General features: G+C 36.2%; 1 pseudogene; it reads left to right on the forward strand.

Moving 5' to 3' along the window:
* The first annotated feature begins 2,553 nt into the window (after positions 1–2,553).
* LOC102905043 (actin, cytoplasmic 1 pseudogene) overlaps positions 2,554–18,542 on the forward strand; it is a 48,765-nt pseudogene continuing 32,776 nt past the window's right edge.

Below are 18,542 nucleotides of genomic sequence, written 5' to 3' on the forward strand. Positions count from 1 at the left end.
TCTCAGTGCACATGTACAGACAGATGCAATCTGCTCAGGGACAGGGTCAGGTGAAAGGTCCGATTGAGGAAGTACACATGTCCTAATGCAAGCTTAGGGAAAACAAAAACATCCCTTGGTAAAAAAGCATAAGCTTGACTTCAGTAAGAACACAAACCACACAGACCCTGTAAACAGAAACAGGAAGTGGTGTGCTTGAAAGGCATCATGGGAAATGTAGTTCAGAAAAGTAGCTTGGGCAATGTAGTAATAGCATGATGCTATAGAGAAAAGCAGTCTGGAAAACAGAGTGCCTAATGGAACAGTGGGCTCATATAGAAAAAGGCACCATGTGAAATGTAGGTTTTTCAGCTCAAAACGGTGATGCTGTCCAAAAGCTGTTTTTTTTTTCTTCCAGCTCAGAATGCAGTTTCTTTTCAAAGCAATGCTACAAAGCTTAATTTTACATCCTGAGAACTAAGAACAGGCAAACAACTTGCCTCTAAGGACATAATTAAAGTTCTAGTACCGTTTGTCAATAAGTCACTTTGAAAAACTTAAGAAACTAAGGGAAAGTGGTCTGGACACTGGAAAACTGTGTTGTAGATGGGGATCAAACTCCAGAATATCTAGCTGTCTTACTAAAAGTTGAAAAGCTACAACTATAACCTGAGTTAAATAACTCATGGTTAGACTATATCACAGCTACTAGTAAAGTTGGCATCAGGGTTTGAGAAGCTAAAATACTAAATCATGAAAATATTCTTTCTCAGAGTAAGCTAATGAAGGATGTTTCATGAACCAACAACTATGTTCTTGACTCCTTTGAATAGTAGCAGTTTTAGTAAACAAATAAGCTTGCCAAAATATTGGGCATTGTTAAAAGAACTCGTGGTAAGTACAATTTTAAAAAATTAAGAAAGGGGAAAAAATCAATCATCTGAGAGTTTGGTGAGGAGTCTGGAACAGAGCAATGTCAGCTCCAATGACACTTTTCTAGAGGAACTGGGAAAGCAGCTGAACCAGTGTTCCTGGTATTAGAGGTTCCCTCCTGCAGTGGGAGGAAAACAGGAGACTTAGGGGCCTCACAGACTGCTGAGGAGTTTGGGACAAAGGTTGTGTCACTATTCAGTAAAAGCTGAAGAAGAAACGGAGTTCAGAGCCACATGCTTTTGACTCGCAGCAAATCAATGCAGGCTCCTTTGAGAAAGTGCCTAATAGCTGCGCAAAGAGTTTTTGTTAAGAACTTTACAGTAGTTCAATCTGGTAATTTCATCCTCGCCCTGAGGCAAGGCTTCTGCAGCAACTGAGTGAAGTCAACAGCCTTTGTTGAAATTGAAGCGCTCAGGGGAGCTGTTATGAATTTGGGCAAAGGGAGAGCCTCTAGTTATAAACCATCTGCCACTGAGTGCATTGGTACTGCCTCAGGAATGGCTAAGAGAACTTGGCGGGGAAAGGTGTTACAGCTCCCTAGCAACAAGTGTTACTACTCCATAGTGACAACACTCACTAAGTCCCAGGGTTGAGGGAGTCATTGACAAATTAGGCTCTTGTTTCCAACTGTCAGGAGAACTTTCAGAATGATATTAAAACTTTATTATAAACTGATCTTTAGAAATGATTTGCATACTTCTGGTCTTATAATAGTTTAACTACGAAATATTTTCTAGGTATTAAGAAATCTCATAGATTTTTGCTAATTTCTGCTAAGAGATTCTTTCTAGTGTAAGTTAGTTCTGTTAAGAGAGTCTCATAGTTTGATAATATTCTCTTAAATATAAGTTTGGTAAATATTGCTTCTACGAAATCTTTTCTAAGAGATGTGATGTGTAAAGTGTTAAGAGTTCAGAGATCTCTTCTAGATGCTAATAAAGTCATCATATAGAATGTAAGTTTAAAAAAGGAGTGTAAATACATGTAGTAAAGTAAGTCGTAAGTTCAGTTTAAGAAATGTAGGTTTAATTAGGGTAGAATAACTTTTAGGCATAAGGATGTTGTATAGGCTAAAGTAAAACTTGGATATAATAGAAATTTAGAGTAAAGTAGGTATTTTTCCCCTGAGTACAAATGCAACCTGGGATGCAGAAAGCAGCATCCACAGCAGACTGCAAAATTGGCAGTCTAAGTGGCTGCAGAAGCTCCAGAAGCCACCAACAATGGCAGACACCAGAGCCAGGCATAGGCAACTGAGACCTATGGAACATTAATGCAGCACAGGTGGCAGGCACCCGAGGGTCTGCAAGCTTTCTGCCCAAAGGAAGCCAGGTGGAGTGGAGATGCTACACCGTGGGAGAGGTGAATTCCAGGCAGCAGCTTGGAAAGCCCAGCAGAGATGCTGCACTGTAGTGAGAGTGAACAGTGAGCAGTGGTGAGCAGTAGAGACTGCGGAGATCAGACTGCTGCCAGGGGCAGGGAAGTGGTGTTAGCAACAGATGAGTAGCTGAGATGTGGTGGAGCCCAGGTAGCTGTGGAGGTGAGAGCCATGCTCCAAGCTGAACAGACAGGCCTGGTCTCTGCGGGAACTGTTGAGACTGACACAGCCTGAGCTCCCAGCAGCAAGATGTTGCTGGAACCATGGAGTTGCCCTCGGGCTACATGTGGTCATGCAAGCTGGACAGCAGACAGAAGTTCCTGGGAGCCAGGGTGATGAGCAGGGGGCCACCAGTGAATCAGGTAATGGTACTCAAGGAAGCCACAGTTTGTGGTGCCTGGGTTTCCTCCCAGAGCCAGGGTTGCTCTAGGAAAGCCACAGCTCAACTCATAGCAGCTCCAGGAACCTTTAACCCATGTTTCCTGAGGTGACTGAGAGCCCTTTAGCCTTAGGACATAGTGGGAACAGCCCAGTGAGGGGAAGCACAGACACATCAGGATTGTGAAAGCTGTAAAAGCCTGAATAGAGCTATCAGCAAAAGCTTTGCAGTTTCTGCTTGCTGGCTGTAAGAAAGTCTCTTTTGAGAGTACTTTGCACCAACCAGCTCTTGTGGAGCTAATAGCCTGAGGCAAAGGTTCCTCAGGTAAAACTTCCATAAAATGCTGCTGTAACTGAAAGTGCCTCTGGCCTGAGAATGAAAGTTGCAGAGAGACACTTGCTTGAACTAAAATAGTTAGTGGCAAAAAGATATTGGTTGTGAAAAACGTTTCTCCATATTTGGAAGACTGGTACCAGAATTAATTAATTTATTTGAACATTCTGGACTCAAGAAATGGTTTGGACAGGAGTGATTTCATTGCATTTGGGACAATTTTTTTTTCTTTTTTGGAGTGGAAAATTGAAGTTTATATTTTAAGAATGTTGTATCCAGAGTCCAACAAAGACCACCAGGAGACCAAATCCAATGCAAAAGCAAAGAGTCTTGTTGCCAGTTGACTAGGAATTTAGGGGAATTCCAATTTACTTGTGCATATAAACTCTATTAATGGTGATGACTTATGAACTGCTTATAGAACTGGTTTTGTGTAAAAAATGGACCTGTATAAATGGAAAAGTTTGGGTTTTTTTTTTCTAACCTGGCTTGAGATTTAGTTTAAAAACTTATAAAGAAAGGGGAGAATTAATATTCTCAGTCTATTTAACTTAAAAAAAATTCTTGTTACTTGAGTGGATTAATGTTATATTTATATAGTTCTATTAAGAAATTACTTTTGATCCCAGCACTCGGGAGGCAGAGCCAGGTGGATCTCTGTGAGTTCGAGGCCAGCCTGGGCTACCAAGTGAGTTCCAGGAGAGGCGCAAAGCTACACAGAGAAACCCTGTCTCGAAAAACCAAAAAAAAAAAAAAAAAAAAAAGAAATTACTTTTGTGGATTTCTGGGGACCTTTCTACCACGCTGCTTCTTCCTATTCTCCTGGGATCTTCATTCATCATGGTATCTCTCTCTCCCTCTCCGTTCTCCCACTCTGCTCCTGATCCAGCTGGGACCTCCATCTCCCCTAAGCTCTCTTTCCCCCGACCCTTGTCTTCAATAACCCCCCAACCCACCCCCAGTTTGCTCATGTAGATCTCGTCTATTTCTCTGTTGTTGGGTGATCCCTGTGTCTTTCTTAGGGTCCTCTTTACTAGGTAGCCTCCTTGAAGTTGTGAGTTACAGTAGACCCAGGAACTGTCCTTGGTGCATGGGCTGGCTTTTTGGAGCCTGGGGCCTATGCTGGGATGCTTTGCTCAGCCTTGGTATAGGGAGGAGGGGACTGGACCTGCTTTGGCTGAGTCTACCAGACTGGGCTGACTCCCCAGGGGAGACCTTGCCTTGGAGTAGGTGGGAATGGGGGGGTGGATTGGGGTGAGGGCTGGGGGGGTAGGAGAAGGGAGGATTGGGGGATCCATGGCTGATATGTGAAATTAAGTTAATTATAAAATAAAAATATGATTAAAAATTGCTTTTGGATGTTTTGCTAAAGATTTTAGAGTGTTAATGGTAATAGAGTATTTCTTTTGAATTTAGGTTTGTAGGAATTATAATTGTGTATAGCACTATTTATGTTAGAGTTATTATGTTAACCTATTGATATTAATGCACCATGGTTTGATTAAGTTAAAGGAGTATTTAAGTTTGATGTGAATACATCAGAAGTTTATCCTATGTTTTGTTAGCAAAAAATTCAAATGGTTCTATTAAGAGTTTGTTTTTAGATGTATGAATTATAATTATGTAGCAATATTTATGTTAGAATTATGTTAACTGGTTAATGTTAATGATGAACTAAGAGAGTCTTTAAGTTTGATGCAGTTGCATTAGGAGTTGATTTATTTGTTTGATATGGTTGCATCAATAGTCTTTTATTTAAAGGACATGATGCAGCTAAGAATCCTGTAGTCTTCCTAGACCAATTTCAAAAAGGACATTGCATCTTTATCATCCTCTACTCCTTCACTGAGGGATGTGAAAACTATGGATATTGCTGTGAACCTTTAGGGAGGAGCCCTTTTAAAATATTAAGAAGAGAGACCTGTTGTAACCCACTGAAATTTCCTAATGGCTTTACCTTGCAAGACTGCATACAAAGATAATTGGACCACAGGCCTGAGTACCAGGTGTTTGGAAGCATCTGCACTTGGATATATCTAGCAAGGGGGAGATCTTTTGCCTCTCTTCTTGGCATTGATATAAAAATCCCTTTTGCATAAAGTTCTTGGTAGATGGCTAAAGATCCAGGCCCTGCTGAGGCTATCCTGCATTTCTATTTGTTTCTTTCCCCTCTATTTCTATCTAAGTCTCTTATCCATCATTCCTCAAGAATAAATAAATTCCTGAAATAAATAAATGTGGGAGCTGGCCCCCCACACTGCCACAAGTAAATTCTTTACTACAAACATTTTATTATATTGATTATCAACTTTCAATGTGACAATGCTGTATACAGAAGTATTACATTTTGATCTTATATGCTGTCCTTGTTTTCCTCACATTTTATGTCTCTTTCTTCTTTCTAAACTTTTTTTTCCTTAGAAGTAATTTCTCCAATTCAGCACTTGTACATTTGTATATGAAGAAAAAAAAAAACGATATTTATTTTCTGTGTCTGTCAACATTCCTTAACATTCTAATTTCCAATTACACCCATTTTCTTCATAATAACATTATTTCATTCTTTATGGCTGAATAAAAGTCTACTGTGTACATTCCATATGTACATAGAATTGAAGAATCTTTGGGTCATAGAAATGGAAAAAAAAATTGCTTTAAATAGTGGATATCTGACACAAGCCATAGACTGAAATGAGATTTCCTATGTTCTCTGATTATGTATAAGCGTGGCAAAAACAGTGGAGTACATGGCAACATTCCTGGCCAGTAGCTAGTGCATGAAAACTCTCTTAGAGTTGCAAGATCCACCTCCTGGTCCAGAAACCATACCTGCTTTTTCAGGAAAAACTAAAATGATCAACACAGTCCACAATCCCTGAAATAATAGCAAGTAGTGACAAACACCATTCCCTACAATTGTATCCAGAAAGCAAGCAGGTGTAACTATGGTAGCGTGACAAAGTCAACATCAAACCAAAATTACACAGAAGGGACAAAGCCACTTCATACTGCTTAATGAAACAACACACTGCAATGATATAAAACTGTAGAATGGGCACAACAGCATCAACACACATGGTCTCAGTTTTTAAAAAGCACTAAGTGAGTAAGGAAATATAATAAAGTTAAATGACTCCAATTTTCCACTCCCACTAACAAATTAGTCAAGGTGACAAAACACACACACACACACACACACACACACACACACACAAATAACAACAAACAAAAATAAAAACAAAACACCCAACCAAACCAAACAAAATCCCACATATTTCTGGACATAAAATGAATCTTCTCAAATAGAGGAAATTGGAAGAATTTATTATATTCTTTGTGACCACATAGGAATGAAAATAGTAATCAACATTGTAAGAAGAAAATCTAAGTCAGTAGATTGACAGAATAATAAAAAAAGCAAAATATAAATTAATGGAATAAAATGAAGAGAAAAATAAATAAATAATAATACTTAGTTCTTTAAAAAATGAAATTATAAGGCCTTACCTTACATATATTAGCCAAAGAGGAAAAAATGACTCTAGTTAATGAGACTGGAGAAGAAAAAAGGAGATGCTACATGATACCATGGAATTCACAGAATTCTTGGGTTTAATCTTTTGAATTTTTATTCTAATAACTCTTAAAGCTAGAAGCAATAGATACATTTCTAGACAATCAAGTCATATACAGAAAGAGGGAGAGGGGAAAAAGAGGAAGGGAGGGGAAAAAGAGAGAAAAATAAAGAGAGACAGATACAAACTAAGACAGAAAGACAGAAAGAAAAATAAGAGAGAATTATTGATAAGCATCCCTGATAATGAACATAGATGTAAAATTTGTAATCTTTTTGTAGACCAATATCAATAGTATTATAGCATTAAAAAAAGATCAGGCATATCCTGAATATCATAGGGGAGAAAGGTGCATCCCTTAGAAAAATGAAGCACATGTCCAGGAAATCAATAGCTAACATGATAGTAAATGGAAGAAGAAAAAAGTAAAAGAAAACATTTTCAGTACAGTCAGGAAAAACACATCTGCCCAGTTTCTGTATTTTTATTGAATGTACTTATTGACGCTTGGGACAATAACAAGAAAGTAAAGTATTGCGATCCTAGAGAAGCAGGTGAGCAGTCTGCCACAGAGTTTCAAGGAAGAAAAATCAACCACAATGGAAGTTCTGATAGAGATTTGATCACAGCAGGAATGCTGGAACTCAGGCCACGGTATTAGTCTCCATGCTACATTCCTTCAATAGAGATCCCAAAGGAAACTTACTCCAGGACACAACATGAATAGATAGGAAAGTACCACAGGACACTGCTTCTTTACGAAGCTGCATACATGGGAACAGTATACTCTGGAGAATTAATAGAACATACAGTGGCTCATTGTTGATAGTTTTCTCAAGAAGGAGACCCAGCATTTCATATAATAAATTCACATATCATAATTTTTCAAAAGAAAAGGAGATGTTGCCCTCTGGAAGTTTCGTTTGAATCCTCTGTTATCTCCAGGTTTCAAATACTCTGTTGTTTACCACAGTGCCTCAAAGTCTTTGTATCTTCCCTATTTAACTCTTCAGCTGAGGGTTATAATCAACCCTAATGATTTCCAATTAACTGGCTACACTTAGTCACAAGAAATTGCTTGAAATAAACAAATTTCGTGGCTCAATTTCTTCTTTTGACTGCTGGGGAACAAATTTCATTTTACTGTGTCTGACTTAGTTTCTATGAACATATTTTAAGAAAAAAATATATTTAAAATGTTTTCATACACACAGATATGTATATATAATTGAAATGACTGGTAGCCCATTGGAGTAAGTGTGCACACAGGAGGCTGATATTACAATAACATTTTGATATTTCCTTGTGATTTCTGAAAAGAAATCTAGGAATTTATATCTCTAGGTTCATATTTATAATAACAGTAAAATATTACATATCATGAAAAGGTACTGATAAAATAGTCTTTCTAAAGCTATTTATGGACAATAATGTTCTTTTTCTAGAATGGTGAATTAAAGCAATAATTTTGTGAAAGTTCTCTTATAGAATAAAACAGACATTTAGCACTAGCATTTCAAAACCGAAACATCTTTACTTTAAAACTCTAACTTCTATCAAAAAGAGGTCCATTCATTCTTTTATTTTCTCCCATTGATTAAGTTGAGAACTGTCATGCTCATTAATTACCCATGGGTCAGCATTGACTTGGGAATCCTATATCTGGAGTGCTTAAGAACATAATAAATACTTTTACCACTACACAATGATTTTGAATGGTTCTATTCATAGAAGAGATAGCATCTCATAGCATTATGGAGGACAGTAATTATTTCTATTGTGTCTCTTATGAACTAAACTTTTATGATTTCTTTATGTGATATTTTACCACTTAATGGCTTCAAATTTGTTAAAACCTTGATAGGTTATTGAAGTTATTAGTTACAAGAACTCTAATGAATTTTTTACAAAGTTGTCAATTTCCCAAATATTATTTTAGGACAGAGTAGAATTTTCACTATTCTTCCCATTCATTTTTTTTTTGCAATTGTAAAAATATTGTATTTCCTGTACATGGGCAAAACTATTAAACTTTTCTAAGGACATTGATTTTAATGGGAGGCAGAGTACCTGATTCCTGAGCTTGAGCTTCAAGTAGCAAAATAAACAAACTGTATAAATTATGCATTTCAGTCTCCTATTAATCAAGTCCCTAATACAGGTGGAAATGATTTACCATGGGTTTCTGTTTCCAGGGGTAAATATTAATAATAGAAGGAAGAAGAGACTAATAAAGAGTTATCACAGCTAAAGAACAGAATAACAAATGTTGAACAAATATTTACTCTTCAAATTAATTAAAATCAGTCTCTCACAAATATTTTTGCTATATATGCTATGCAACAAGAGAAGGAAAATGCTACAGTCTTTCAAACAGCTTAAAATAAAATTTCATGCTAGATTAAATTAACACTATTACAAAGGTTAATTAACTTTCAAAATATACAAGCCATTGTGTTAAGTCTGATTTTTTTTAATCTCTACTTAAAAGGTAAGTGAAATTTTAATAAAACCAGGTAAAATGAGGAAGTTTTGCTTTCAGAGTCATTTGCACTTAAAAATTCTGCGTTTGCACAATACATATATTGCTTCTAGTTTTACTTTTAAATATTAAAGAAATAAATTAACAAAATAATGGCATTGCATGACCACATACCACATTTCAACTCATTCACCTCACAGCTGTTTGTGATTTATATCAGGATCATTTGGTTGTTTATATTTGGTAAGGAGTCATGAGAAGCAATTTCATGAATATTTCCTAATCCATATTTCTTTCACTTTATTATTGTGGCTGGAAATAAGAATTATATGCATGGGTATATTGAGAGAGAAACATTTACAAATGTTTCAAGCAAAAGTCATCAATAATCCTTGGTTAAAATATAGGGGTAGGAAGCTATTTTTTCCAACTTTCACCTTTTGAAGTAGATCCAGTTGCATACAAAGAATATTCAAATATATCCCTAAATTTATTTTGTTTGTCTGTAATACCTTTCTATATACAAATATATAGAGGTACTTGCCTCAGGTCAACAATGCTCTCATGAATGTCTCATTGTAGAAAGCTACAGGCCAATACATGTGAAATCCCATTGTCCCAGGTCATTAAACTGAATTTATCATGCATATCGCTTCTACACTTCTCAGGAAAGTGTAAGGCATTCTATTAAACATTAATGCCCTTAGGTTTACATAATTCAGCCTCTCTCACATTTTCCTCCAACTATAGTAAGTATTTAAGCCAAGACATTTTCAGAGGAGTTCAGATTACATTTAGATATTAGAAAATATAATTTCTCGATATTTGCCCAGCATAAGCAGTTCTAAATGCAGTTTTTTGTCTATTTACACTAGAACTAAAGTAATTGTAATATTTATTTGTGAACATTTATTTTCTTATAGTTTTTGAGAATTTCATACATGAATACATTGTATTTTAATCATATGTACACACCCTGGCTCCTTCCCACAACTCCTTTCAGATTTGGGTCACCCTGTACTGACCCCTTAATGTTTGTTATATTCTAATTTTTTCTGTTCATATATTCATGGAATATGGAGCCAACCAACAGAATGCAGCAAGCCTACCAAGGCCAGACCTATAAAGAAATCTGACATCATTCTCCCCAAAGTCAATAAATTCTCAGTAGCTTATCAATGAGGGGATGAGTATTATGATGATTTTTATTTATTGATGCTTTTAATTAAGAAATGATTTTTTATTGAAAGATAATTTTTTGAATAATGCCTTCTAATTTTTAGATATGCTGTTTTTCACAAAATAATGTATTTACCCATATTGAAAAAGTATACTTACTAAATAATCATTAATACATGAGCAAGCAGTCTAGCATACAAGCAAAAGTCTGCTATTCTTAGCCTAGAAATGTGTCTTACTGGAAGAGAGCATTGTACTTTTCTCTTATTTGTATATGTAGTGTTTTGCAATAAGAATACCTCTGCTTTGACAATTTTAAAAGATGAAGTTAGTAAATGGCTTATCAGCAGTGTGTTCTCAAAATGGCTATTACCTTTATTTATTAATTAGATCTGTAAGTTTTCCCAAACAGATGGCAGAACCCATGTATTCTGTTTCTCCATAAATTTAATTGAAAGTATAAAATTCAGTTTTTTCCTGGTGTCATTATACTCTGAATTAAAGATGCTTTTGAGGATTTTTCCCCTGGGGAAGGAACCTGGCAGTATTCTTGCTTTATTTTCAGTTATGAGGCAAAGAAGTAAAGAAGAAAAGATTGAAGTGGAAATATTGTATCATGCAAATGTAAATTGTTATAATGGAAACATTTTATCATGCATATATAAATGATCCTTTTAAATTTTTCCACCACTGCCTTGAATCAACTGCTTTGATAACATCTATAAAAGGACTCTTACAAAAGAAAAGTATGTACATATATGTACATATAGAATTAGGTGGAAGTCATTGCTTATTACTTTCTTGATCTCTCTCAAAGAAAGAAGGAATGCATGCACTCTTGATTTTCATATTTGTAAAAACAAATATGAACCTGATGATATTTCTCAGGCTTTGACGTAATGAAATACATGTAACTATCAGGGCTAAGGACTAAGTTTTAAGGTTTAACAAATGTCTTCAATTTACAGAAGAAAGATTATTTAAAACTAAAAGAGATTTACAAATTAGAAGAGTTGGGAAATTGGTTCAGATAAACAGCTTTCTGTGTTTACAGTGTTCCCTAGAGGAATAGAAACAATGAAATGACTCAATAGCAAAAGGGTCTTTTCAGAATTGGCTTGCAGGATAAGCTGGGCAAACCCATAATGGCTACCTTCACTTTGGGGAGTCTGACACCCTGTAAGCTGCTCAATGGACTAGGATGTGTGTTTCAGCAGACTCATTGGTTCTGAAGGCAGAGGGATTCCTGAAGAGGTCGTTTGTCTTAGCCTAACTAACTTAGAAAACCAAAACCATATGGTTCTGATATCAGTGAACTAGAGCAGAGTCAAAGCAGTGGTAACTGCGTAGATGAACTTGCCATCATGGTGAGAAAGCACCACAAAATCAGAGAGGCAGCAAACAAAAGTTTTTCTTCTTTGGACCGACTTTCATCTGGCTTACACAAGGCACTATTTACAGGTAGGATGGATATTCCTGCTTCATGTGACTTAATCATGATAATCCCTGAAAGCTGTGCCCATAAAATATATCTCTAAGTTGATTACAGATGCATTCATTTTGCCAAGCAAGATTATCCATCACAGGTACACAGGAATTAAAATTGAATTTTTTTTAAAATTTCCAGAACAGATATCAAAGACTATTTGTCTTAGAGACCCACCTGAAATGCTCAAAGAGGTGGAGGTGGGAGATATAAGAGTCAAATAAGCCATCTAGACTACAGGGAATAAAATGCAGAGACACCCAGTGTTATTTATCAGCATTCATCCTCACACATATCCATGTGCACACACACACACACACACACACACACACACACACACACACACACACAGCCATGTGCTCCCACACACATATACACATGTAGTCACATATACACAGGCAAATAAAGAAAATAGTTAAACATTAATTTTCTGTATGACTACTTCTGAAGAGAACAGAAAAATCACAAAGGATATATTAAGTAGCTTCAGAAACCCCTGCCATCAACAAAGAGCCCTAAGCTTTTTTTGGATAAGGAGATAGAAAGCATGAAAGCATGTAAAAATTTTACTGAATTACTAAGAAATAATGAAATAGATATGAAGAGGACAAGTGGTTAATGTTTCCTGCCAATAACAGAAACACCATAATGTACAGACACCTGAAGCTAAGTGATTGTTCTAACATGACTCTACTGTCCTGTAAATAACAACAAACAGAGGAAGAAAGTGTTTTACACACTTTTCTGTTATGTGATAATCCACCCTCTATTGCTAAAGCTGGCAAATGTACTCTGGGATATGCAGAACTTGGAATCCTGAACGCTTGTCATTTTTCTATCCCCAGAGGCTAATCCTTCACCCCTGGCTTTCTTTACCCATGTTTCACATGAATTATGTCTTAATAGTTTCTACTTCAATGCAGTCGACTGCTTTTTCTTTCCTGACAGAGATCTAAAAGGGCCTAAATACCCCGATGGCAACCTGCCTGGAATCAGCAGCAGGTAAGAAAAAAAAAAAAAGGATTGGGAATCAAAAAGTAAACAAAGTTTGACCCACAGACAGAGGCTCCAAGTGAGATAATAGAGACGGCAGGCCTGTCTGCTGGTTTCTCTTCAGGGAAAGAATGTTGGACAGTTTCCTGTTGATTGATTCTCTAAATCTTCCCCTTTCATGTCCAATCTTTCCCCAGCATTTTCTATTTTCTGGTGTATTTTCAAGCAGGTTGTTTGATTCCCAGCAGTGCTAATATTGGTTTCTTCCCAGACAAGAAGTTATGAAAATCTGAAAACGAATGAAGTGGAATTTTTATAGCATCCATTCACATGACAAGTTTATTGCTACCTTTGGAAAAATATGTTTTGCAGGCCTCCAATGTAGTCATCCTGTAGTGTAGACAAAGAAAACAAAAGCTGAGCGTTTCCATTTATTTTCCAATACAAGGGGCACGTGCAGAAATTTTATATGAACTCTCAAATTTCTGCCAAAGAAAAGAACAGTTTGAGGACTTCATGAAAACCTGATTTTCTCTTCCTGATGCTGTCTGTTTTTACCTTCTCCTGTGCCCAAAATATAAGGAAATGGAACTTGGAGTAGAAAAGGTGATTTGCCTGAGAGCTGCAGGCTGGCTTCTGACACTTCAGTTCATGTCATCTGTGTTCCTTGCCATGTTCTTTCCAGTTCCCTAGAGAGCTGTTTCCCCACGTTTTCTAACTTGTCTATTAGTGAAAATGTGAACCACACTAGGTGTTTTACAATGAGGCTTGTAGACACTTGGACCTGTGTCAAGTAAAAGGCGATGGTAGTTGTCTTAACTCTCTTCTAGCACATTCACTGTGTTACCATGGCAGTGTTGGCATTGCCTGTGTCTTCCCACTAAGTTAGGGGAAGCTACTTGAACAGTTATACTTGGGTTTCTATAGTCAATGGATGGGCTCCCAACTCAGCAAACCTGGGAGAAATCCAGGCTTAATGCTAGCCTTTCCTTGGCAATGTTTACAGTCTTTCTCCTAGCATTATTATACACTGAAAGAAAAAAAAAACAACTAGGTGAATGACAATAGAGTTAATTAGATAACTATATTATCGAACAACAAAACTAAACTCTAACATATATTCATACCTAATGTTAGCATGAAGCCAAACTTTAAAAGTGGAAAATCCTGCTTTTATCTTGATTATTAGACAATGAGCATTTGTGGCTAAATAAATGTATCTCAGAGCTTTCCTATAAAAAGCCACTCTGGAAATCAGGATGTTGGTTTCTCAGAAAACTGGGACTCAACCTATCTCAAGATCCAGCAATACTACTCCTGGACATATACTTGAAAGATGCTTGGTCATACCACAAGGACACTTGCTCAACTATGCTCATAGAAGCATTATTACTGACAGCCAGAACCTGGAAACAACATAGATGCCCCTGAACCAAAGAATGGATAAAGAAAATGTGGTACATTTTCACAATGGAGTACTACTCAGCAGTTAAAAAAAATGACATTGTGACGTTTATAGCCAAATGAGTGGAACTAGAAAAAAAATCATCCTGAGTGAGGTGACCCAGACCCAGAAAGACAAACATAATATGTATTCACTTGTAAGTGGATAGTAGATGCAAAGTAAAGGATAGTCAGGCTGCAATCCAGAACCCCAGAGAAGTTAGGATGACCCCAGCTAAGATTCCCAGATTCCCAGCAATAGTGGGGAGGATGTCTGAACTGGCCTTCCCCTGTAATCAGAGTGACTACCCTAATTGCCATCATAGAACCTATATCCAGTAACTGATGGAAGCAGATGCAGTGATCCACAGCCAAGCCTGGGCTGAACTCCTGAAGTTCAGTTGAAGAAAGGAGGAGGGATCATATGATCAAGGGAGGGGGGGTCAAGATGAGGAAAACCAGAGACAGATTACCTGAGCTAATGAGAGCTCATGGACTCTGGATTGACAGGGGACTGAAGTAAGTCCTCTGAATGTAGATGACGGTTGTATGACTTGATCTGCTTGTGGGGCTCCTGACTGTGGGACCAGGATCTATCCCTGGTTCATGAACTGGGTTTTTGGAGCCCATTCCCTTTGGTGCTCAGCCTTGATGCACATGAAAATGAACAGATGCAACTTCAGTATTCAACTTCATGTGCATTTGAATTATCTCGGAAAACTTGTGAATAATCTAACATACACACATATATAATTAATATTGTATTTATGTTGGTCAGAAATCTATATGCTTCTCAACATATAAAAATCACAGTTTTGGGCAACCCACTTTCCTTTTTGGAGACACTAGGGCAGAATCAATCCATGTTCTCAATAACTTGTCAGCTGGAAATAGATCCATGTACATTTAGAAGTCCTGCTCAGATATCTGTTGTCTTGAAGGTAATGAGCTGGAGGAAACCTTTGTAGTCTTATAAAATGTCCTTGACTGTTTACATCCCCGCTTCATGGGAGAAACAGCAGAAGGCTGTGAAATTCATCTTCTGTTGCTCCCTCTAAACCTCTGTTTATCAGTCATCACATTTGCCTTTGATCATAGTTCAAAGGTCCTCTACTTACATGGACTGGCATTGTTAGAATTAGTGTGCTTCCAAACTCTAAAGTGAGTCCTCTGGAAGGATAGAACCTCGTTTGGGTCCACAAGTTCTATCTTGCTAAGTAAGCTCATTGTTGCCAGTCATGAGGATTTGGGACATAGACACTTTGGGGATAAATTATTTTGTCTATAATACTCATCATTTTCTATTTCTCTTTCATTCATTTTGGAAATAGATGATGGAATAATTTATGATATATAATATCTACTAATAAAGGACTTTGACAATCTCTGATTCTCAGGGTAATAAATGGGAGAATAGGGGTAAATTGTGAATTTTAGATGGAAGATTAAACTTTATTTTTAAATTTAATATTTTCCAGCCCAAAACTGATAAGAAAACTAGGAAATATGTCTCAAATAATGTCCATGTGTTAAAAAAAAAAAAGTTTATTTGACCTACCAGTTTGGAAATTCACTGCTAGGGGAAAATAATTACTAATTGTTTATCTACAGACAAGTTAATTCATTAAAACATATTTACACTTACTTGAACATTGTAGTGATTTCATGCTATATTAGCAGTACCATGATTAATTGGACTTTGAAGAAAAGACATACTGATTTGTAGCTGGTTTGCTGTTCTCATCTGCTGGGCTCACAATGATAGAAAAAAGAAATTCTGTTCCCCCCTCCCCCAAGTATCTATTTAGTGCCATAATTTGTTACAAATTTTTAAATTTTTCCATAAGGAAGCAAACAGTAATAAATGCTAGAGAAGTGTATGTGCTGCTCAAAGTGGAAGTCTTAGTTTTTAATCCAATTTTCCTGTATTCTCTCCTCTCCATCATTCACATTGATCATGAAAAATAAAGGTTAAAGATTGATGAAACCCTTTGAAAATTCTGTATAATTATTAAATAATCTACCCTTCAAAATAGAATGATTAATTATTATTCTTCCCTCCTATTCTTCACTCATAATAGAAGCTGTTTATTTGTGTTTGTTACATAAGCACTCAAGAGTCAGTAGTCATCTTGTTTTTCAATCAAATGTATTTATATCTCAAGGCTTATGTCCAAGTGTTTTAATTGCAATTAGGCTCATATGCCAGAATATTGATTCATACAATTTATACATGCCAAAAAGAAGCTGGAAATATTTTTAATGAAGAGGAAAAAATTCTCAACTAGCTTGTCAAAATGTATGTATAAGAACAATATAATATATAATATATGTATATTGTTTTTATAATTGTGTAATATCTACAATTTAAAGCATCCATTGTTGGTATCACATGTAATAGAGTATTTTGCATTTTTCTGAATTTACAACTAACAGAAATTCTATATTCTTCCAAAAGTTTTATGGTGTTGCATTCTTGAAGGGTGATCTCAATACTTCAGAAAAGATTGAATGTAGTATAATCTAGACAAAGAAGCTGCCCATATATATATTGTCAAGTAATGATCATATATTTTCAGACAAATTGAATTGATGAATTTAGTGTATTATAAAAGTTGTAGTGAGGAAATGTTTTTGAACTACTTTACAAGCCTAGGTGAAGATCCATTTCATTTTGTGGAGGGCTTCTGGAGCAGGATGAAAATTTATATGATCTACATATAAGTGGAGGAAGCTATAAACAATCTTCCGCACAAGACAGCAGTGTTTACCCCTCATGTCCCTTAAAATACCACTAATTACATAAAATAGTTGTAAAATATCATGTTTCCAAATGGTTACCGCACTTAAAAAAGAGGAGGGATAAACTTCAATTTTATAGATGTCTGCAGCAATAAAGTAAAGCACATCATGATGTCAGCTTCAAAGTTGAAAATAAAATTGGTTTCTGAGCAGATGGCATAAGATGAGGGCTACATGAGCATATGAAAGAAGGACTTTATTGCAGCTAATTTTTTAAAAGTGAGTTAGAAAATTGTTAGTGGTGTATTATGTAAAGAAAATAACACTGAGTGTAATAATAAACAGGTTTTAAATACAACTGTCTCCACTGGCCTGCAAAGGATCATCATCACACATACCTTAAAACAGATGTTTCTTTTTCCTTTCTTTCTTAATTTTTCTTTTTTAATTAAGTTTTTTATACATTATATTTGATCTCATTTCCCCCTTGCACAACCTTTCCCAGATGCTAATCTCCCTCCCTACCTACCAAACTTCATGTTCTCTCTTCCTCTCAAAGAAGGATATATGTGGACATGTGGGAATTGTTGATGGTTTGAATATGAAATGACACCACATCTAAAAAAAAATCTCATGGACTTATGATTTGTTCCTTTATTGAAAGAATTTAGGATCAGGAGATCTTGAGCATAAATATATCATTAGATCCATAATGTAATGTCACTATTGGAATGTGATAGATACTTTCAAAGATAAGGCCTATTGTAGAAATGGGTCCCTTATGTTAATTGGAGATTATATTTGTTCTGCATCTCTCTCCATCTACGTTCCCCTAGCAACCATTCTTGTTTTCTCTCCTCTGTTCCTTTCTTCTCCTCCTCTCCCATTACCCCCTCTTCTGTCTTTTCCTCTCCTCCTACTTCCTGTCTTTGCATCTCCTCCTGTGCCTTCCCTTCCACTCTCCTCTCCTTGCCTCACTTCCCACACCTTCTCCGCTCCTATTTTCCAGTTTTACTGACCTACCTTCTACTCTTACTGTTCTTCTTCTCTTTTTTTCCTCTTACTCTTTCTCTTTTCCAATCTTCTTTACTCTCTTCTCCTTCTTGGCCATTATGAAGTAGCTATTCTGCTTCAATATGCCCACCCTACCATATTTACTGCCTCATCACATAGAAACTGTATTCTCAAATAATTATTTCCTTTTTTAAAATTTTCTCTTTAATATTTGTCATAGTGACAACTACAAAATTACTAGCAGATATTTATAGAAAAAGCTTCTTAGAAAATTCTTTAATGATTTCTCTTTACATAATGCCATAATTATAACATTGGGGAAATGGGCATGAAATGTGAATTAAAAGAATTTATAATGATAAAAATTTTCAAAATATGGACTTGTTTCAACCAGTAATGCTAAACTAGTCAGGGTTCTGAATAAGGATTAGTTCAGAATACTCAGCCTATCACATGCAAAGCCAGTAAAAAAGAAGATAGGTACAAGAAGACCTTACTTGTGCCATCTATGACTAGTTTTGTGGGTATGATTTGAAAACATGGTAGCCTGTACCTAGCTAAGGCTTAACTCTTAAAATTGAGTGAGTCTCAAAGTGCTTGATGATAAACGTAAACTCTTATGAAAT

Source organism: Peromyscus maniculatus, chromosome 15 (genome assembly GCF_049852395.1).
Source record: "Peromyscus maniculatus bairdii isolate BWxNUB_F1_BW_parent chromosome 15, HU_Pman_BW_mat_3.1, whole genome shotgun sequence".
Classification (NCBI taxonomy): Eukaryota; Metazoa; Chordata; class Mammalia; order Rodentia; family Cricetidae; genus Peromyscus; species Peromyscus maniculatus.